Source organism: Hylobates moloch, unplaced genomic scaffold (genome assembly GCF_009828535.3).
Source record: "Hylobates moloch isolate HMO894 unplaced genomic scaffold, HMol_V3 SCAFFOLD_10, whole genome shotgun sequence".
Lineage (NCBI taxonomy): Eukaryota > Metazoa > Chordata > Mammalia > Primates > Hylobatidae > Hylobates > Hylobates moloch.
The window spans coordinates 76,862,515-76,869,944 of NW_026652285.1; positions in this window are offsets into that span (position 1 = coordinate 76,862,515).

The window sequence follows — 7,430 nt, forward strand, 5'->3', positions numbered from 1 at the left end:
AAGTGAATGGTCTTTGATTTACAATGGCATTACAAATCAGTAAGGAACGAATGAACTATTTAATAAACTGTTCTTTGGTAATGGACTACTAATATTGAAAAAAAAGATCTAATTAAACCTACACCTCACACTGTGACTAAAATAAATTTGAGTGACATTAAATACCTAAAGGCCAAAAGCAAAACTGTAAAAATATCTACAGGAAAATATAAAAGAATATCATCATGCACAAGGAAAAAGAAAGTACACCTTAAGTAGGGGGAAAAGCACAAAAACATAAAAGACCAATAATTTAAATTTAGAAACATCTATATGGCAAAATACTCTCAGAAAGTTTAAATAATAGCTACAAATGGAAGCATATCAGTAAAACATACATCCAAAAAACAAAGATTAGTCCAGAAGTTTTTGTTTGTTTGCTTTGTTTTGTTTTGTTTTGAGATAGAGTCTTGCTCTGTTGCCCAGGCTGGAGTGCAATGTGGCACAATCTCCGCTCACTGCAACCTCTGCTGCCCAGGGTTCAAGCGATTCTCCTGCCTCAGCCTCCCAAGTAGCTGGGATTACAGGCGTGTGCCACCATGCCCGGCTAATTTTTTTGTATTTTTAGTAGAGACAGGGTTTCAGCATCTTGGCCAGGCTGGTCTTGACCTCCTGACCTCATGATCCACCCGTCTCGGCCTCCCATCACTTTTGGGTGATGGGATTACAGGCGTGACCCACCATTCCCGGCCGGAATATAAATATATATATATATTTTTTTTTTTTTTTTTTTTTAAAGCATTCAAACCAAGCCAGGCATGGTTGTGCACCTCTAATTCTAAGCACACCTTGCGAGGCTGAGGGGACAGGATTGCACCATTCAAATCAATATGAAAAAGATGAACAACAAAATAAAAAATTGGGCCAAGAATATAAACAGGGACCTCAACAAAAGAAAAACAACATGGTCTATAAAATTATGAAAAGATTCTCAATTCACAAGAAATCAGAGCAATATAAATGAAATCAATGAAACATTTTTCATCCATAAGATATGCAAATATTAAAGTCTTACAAGAATTGCAAGAATGTGCAGGAACAGGAAATACGATTCACTGCCTGGGAGCATAAATGGCTACAGTGAACCAAAAAGTATAAAGTTGACTCATTAATTCCACTTACAGGGATGTGCCTAAGGACTTATCTACAAAATTACTCATTGAAGCATTATTTATAAACGTGGGAATATTAAAGTATCAAAAGAGGAAAGAGGAACGAAGTTACAATATGCTCAAATATTGGATTGTAAGAGAGCAATTAAAATGAGCCAACCAGCTCTAAATGGCTTATTTTGTTACCTTTGGCAAACCACCTAACTTCTTTAAGCTGCCTCTTTGCTTTGTGTTTTAGTCTAAAATGTAAATATCAGCTTTACAAAGTGAAATGAAAGACAGTAAGAAAGGACTTACGTAAAAGGTATACTACATAACAGCATGTAAGAAATATCAGATATAATAAAATCTGACGGCCCCTTGTCGGTAAATAGGCATCACTGACATTCTCTGAGGAAAAAAGGGATGAGAACCGAACATATGATCTGGGAATATTAAGTAAATATTTCTTAAAACCTTTAAAAAATGAAAGGGCAGCCAAGTAGGTATAAGAACTAACCAAAGAGGGCTCAGTTCTCAATAAACAGGTAATTATAAAAGAGACTTTAGTAATATAGATGAACAAATATGCTTCATTCCAAAAACAAAAAAGAGAAAACAAACAAAAAAACAACAAACAGGCAAAGGACCAACTGTTTTTGTTTGTTTTTGAAACTCTCACCCAGGCTGGAGTGCAGTGGTGCATACTTGGGCCACTGCAACCTCCACCTCCTGGGTTCAAGCGATTCTCCTGCTTCAGCCTCCCAAGTAGCTGGGATTACAGGTGCCTGCCACCACACCTGACTAATTTTTGTATTTTTAGTGGAGACACAAGGTTTCACCATGTTGGCCAGGCTGGTCTTGAACTCCTGACCTCAAGTGATCTGCCAGTCTGCCTCCCAAAGTGCTGGGATTACAGGCGTGAGCCATAGCACCTGGCAAGACCAACTGATTTTTAATAAAAAAAATATGAAACAGGACTTATACTGAAGTACCCTCTAAAGTTATGACTTTTATTAACTTTCTTCTCAGTTTTTATTTTGTGCTAAGTGGAAGCTTCAGATGACTCCAAGGGAGTATGAAAATTGGGAAACGTATTTCTTTTTTTTTTTTTTTTTTTGAGATGGAGTCTCGCTCTGTCGCCCAGGCTGGAGTGCAGTGGAGTGATCTCGGCTCACTATAAGCTCCACCTCCCGGGTTCACGCCATTCTCCTGCCTCAGCCTCCCGAGTAGCTGGGACTACAGGCGCCCACCACCACGCCCGGCTAATTTTTTGTATTTTAAGTAGAGACGGGGTTTCACCGTGTTAGCCAGGATGGTCTCAATCTCCTGACCTCGTGATCCTCCCGTCTCGGCCTCCCAAGGTGCTGGGATTAAAGGCGTGAGCCAACGCACCTGGTGGGAAATGTATTTTTTTAATACTCAGTATCTTTATATGAGAAGAAAATAATTTTGGATATGAAGGCAACTTCTAATAGCACTATTAAGCTATCATGAAAAGACAACTTAGAATGTTTTTCAGAGGGAATATTAATCTGAGAAGTTCTAATTTCCCATAAACTATTTCTGTTAACCTTCAAAAGCGATAGTGAGGCATTTGAACTTAGTTCAGAAAGAATGTGTCGAAAATCCTAGGCAGTATCCTGAAACACCTAACAAGGAGCAAAAGAGGCAATAGGCCCCTTTTGGTTGGACCACAGCCTACTTGCCCCTTGCATTAAAGTTCTAGCTTTCAATACAACATTGAGAATAAATAAAATGCAACAAACTTATAGATGCCATAAAAACAATCAATGAGGGTAAAGTAAATCTAACTCAGATTGGAAAGTTAATCAATTACCCAGCTAACAGGTAGCTGGGACAACTTGTGGAGGTAAAGGAAACACTGGAGAGCATTGAATAATGAGTGTTCATTTGGAAGAGGAGCTTAATGAAAAAAATATGTACAAACGAAGTGTAGTAGTGTTTAAAGCTAGAAGATGTCTTGACTTAAACACCTAGAAAAAAAAGCCATATTTAATATGAAAATTCTGAAACAAATAGCAGAAGTTTCAGAAATATTTGTCTAATAAAATTTCTCCCCAACTCCAGTTGTGAGGCACAGGGATTATTCAAAGCAAAAGATCTGCAAAGCCTATTTTAGGAAATAATTGTATTCACTGATGTCAGGTTTTAAAATGTCATCGGCACTAAAATTCATTTTCCAATGGAAAACATAAAGTCAATTAATTTTTATATCTAAAAAGAGGTAATGGATATATAAACATGTTTATGTGTTTTACAAATAAAATACTTTATAAATAGAAAATTTTTAAATAAATTTCTAGTACATTTAAATATTTAGCTATACACAAGTCTTTACTGCTATTTACTGTAAGAACTCTAGCTGAAAAGAGACTAACAGAAATATCAAGACATGCTGACCACCTCAGAAAGAAGGATGCAGTGAAGGTTTTTTCTTTTTTCTTCATTAAGGCATTTAATTCAATGTTCAACATACAACAGGTGCTTAACAAATATTTGGTGATATGAGTAGGTCTCTTTTTAAAGAAAATTGAAAAAAATTGATTTGTATTTCTATTACCTTTTTTATTATTATTAACCCACTTTATTATTAGTAGTAACCTGACTTTACAGAAGTTTTTCTTCTATACATAATCCAGTATCACACACAAAAAAACTAAGTTAAGTCCACTCTATAAATACCTATAACTTACATTACAGAAACTCACAGAAATGTGCACTGATACCTAATGAAGGAAAAGTGAGTCTATGCCACCATCTAGTGGCTGCAGAATAATAAAGCACCAAAACAAGAAAGTACCCAGGGATGTGTTACCAGAATATAAGCATCTAGAGTTTACATGTAGAGCTACTGCCCTCCTATTCAGTTGGGCCAGCATTGGCACTACCTGGCCTATTCAGTTGGGCCAGAATTGGGTCTACCTGCTTGCTTCTGCATGAGTCTGACCTTTGGAAAAAAACCAAGCGGGAACACCATCAGGTAGAGTGTTTCCTTTGCTCACCTCATACAATTTCCACCACCTTTCAACTGACACCTATTTGTTATGAAAGGTAAAAAAAAAAAAAAAAAAAAAATGCATCTTCACACTCATCAGACCAGATGGGCAATAATAAAAAATTGTTCAGGAAAACCTCATACACTGCTATCAAACAGTCTAGCACTATTTAGTAAAGATGAATATGTACATCACTTACGACCCAGCAATTCCACTCCTGGGTATGTAATCCAGAGTAGTGGTTTGTAATCTCCAGTACACAGATCCTAAGTGAAACTATGGATGGAATTCAGAGGGTCTGATAAGTTGGATGGATAACAGTTCCATCTTTATTGGCACCAACTTCTAACTAAAATTAACCATTTCCTTTGTTTATGAAGGTAGGCAACAAACCACAATATTAGCAGGACCTGTGACTTTGTAACCAATAAATATTACAGATAATGTCAAATTCCATTTATAGTTGTTGCAAATACATAAAAATTTCTTCCACACTTATCACTACTTCAAAATTACGTCTTTTACCCCCACCATTAGATTTGTTATTTAGTGCCCTAATAAAGAAGCATGTCTATTTCTTTTTAAAAAGTTTTTTTTATATTTCCTTATTCTAGTTCAATTTTTTCATATTTGTTTTTTGTGTTTTGATGATTCTAGTTTAATTTTTTCACTGTATTTGTTTTCTTTGCAACTCTATGTATTTGTTATACATTTAAAATCATTTAGGGTCCATAGGCTCACAAGATTTTGAAAGGAAAGACACAAAAAAAGGTAATACCTGCCCTAGAGAAATTCTTCTGGCAGAACCAGGAGACATCTACAAATAAATTCAAACAGCTTTGTTTATAAAAAAACAAGGTATTTTCATGTAATAGAATAGCATACAAAAGGGATGTGAATTATTACGACTGCATTAATGTGAGTGATTTGCAAAATCCTAAAGTTATAACTAACGACTATGTAACAAAATAATAAGATTAGTTGATAAACAATCTAAAACATGCAAACCAAAGCAATATATATATTATTTGCAAACCAAAGCAATATATATATATACTTTAGTGTATATATATAACTTTAGAGTATATATAGAGAATATATATATATAACTTTAGAGTTTTATATATATATATTTGCAAACCAAAGCAATATATATATAACTTTAGAGTTATATACAAATGTAGTTGAATTATTTCAGAAAAATCAATGTAATAACACAAAATTTGGGATCATGGTTACTTGAGGGAATTGGAGGAGAGGGTGGTAAGAAGAATGTGGCCAGGAATGAACATGTATTGAGCTTCTGAGTTGCTGGCAATACCCTTTTTCTTAAGCCTTGTGGCAAGAGCACAGACATTCACTTTATTATTATTCTTTAAAGTGTACAGATATCTCATGTACACTTTCGTACCTATGATAAATGTTTCATGTTACCTTCTTAGATAGGTCATCTTTGTCTATCCAATCTAAAATAACTACCCAGTTACTCTATATCATATGAGCCTATTTTAATAATCTAGTTTTTTTGGTATGATTTTTCTAGCTTTGAATTATCTATCCTTTGGACTATTTGGCAGAATTTCAGGATATGCAACAATAATTTTCAAAATATGTATCCTATACATTTTCCAGGCAGTTTAGGGATATGTTTTTTAAAATAGCCACTGAACAACATTACATTTTAAATTCTGTCTAAAAGCTATTTTCCACTACAAATCTAAAATTACCTTAATAATCACATATCTTTTAAAAATAAATGGTAAACTGAACTGGTTTTACAATTGGGCTTCAAAGTCTGTGCCACTTTGTAGCAATCTGAGAAAATTCTCTCTTCAGACTTCACCTTTCTCACAAAACGGAGATAAAGCTTAACTCACTGTATTTTGAGGATATTTAAAACCTGTGAGAAAGTGAATAGGAGAATATTTTAGCTACTTAGAAGCACTTAACAATGTTGAGCCATTTCTCAATTATAGCCATGAATTTTGCCCCTACCTGTATTTTCCTCTTGGAAATTCCTCTTGGAAGTTCCCTGTACCTTTCTGCTGGATGGATACAGTTAATGATGAGACTAGGGAATGGCAAAGCCACAGGGTAGAAGCCTGGCTCCCTAATTCACTATGTATAGAAGAGCTACCTGCCAACTAGAAAAACGCACTTTGTATTCTTATAAAAAATAAACTCCTATAGTGTTTGAGTAATAATACACTTTTTTGTGTGTTGATTTACAAGAGCTATTTAGTCTACCCTAATTAATATATTATTGAAAGATACTACCAAATGCTGAGTGTTCCGGCCTTCTTCCTTCCTCAGCCTCAGGAAACTGGCAGCAAGGCTTTTCTCACACAGATAGGATACTGGAAGTTTCCCCTCCCTAACGCTGACTACACAGATAAATAACTTGCAGATAACAGTTTGGGGGAGGGGATACAGCCTTCAGTGAAATACCCAGGTCAGATCACCTCACAGTGAAGCCCACTATTTGAAGAGATTCACCTGTGCTTACAGTGCTTTTAACATTTTTTTCTCACTCCAAAACATATTTTTAATGTAAACATCAATAAACGCAGGAAGGAAAGTGTATTTTGAGGGAGTGGTATGAAGAAACCTAAATCCTAAATATCCAACTCAATAGCTAGAATCCTGAGCACTTTTAGGATTCCACTAGCGCTTTTATTCTTCGTATCTTACTTTATTTTTCTTTATATTATTTGACAATCCCTGATATATTTACCCTTCCTTTGTTTATCTGTTTCCTCCAACCTGGATGTTCCAAGAGGATGGGACTTTGAATTTTGCTCAATTCTGTACCCCAGTTTCTGGAAAAGTGCCTGGAACATGGAAGGAATTTAGTAAATATCTGTTGAATAAGTAAATGGATTGGCAATTACAGGGTTTAAAAAAAGATCTAAGAAAATAATTTACTCATATAGATCCAGTCCCGATACAAATGATTTCTTTAGTCTTGCACGGTTACAAATAGATGTCTCTCTTCTAGAAACACTGAGGCAATCCTTCCGAAATAACTAATTTTAAAAAGCCTCCCTTCCTGTGAACAGACAATTCCAAAGCTCTTCCACAAGGCACTACCAATACAACCACAGGTCATGGCCCTGTAATCCCTCCCTAGTACTCATGATGTAAGCAATCTTACATTAATGTGTACAATAATGTAATTATTAGCAAGAATAATGTAAACATTAATATAGATTACTGTAAATTAGTAATGTAATTACTGTAAATTAACATAAGCATTATTAGATGCAGGAAGACAAGTGAA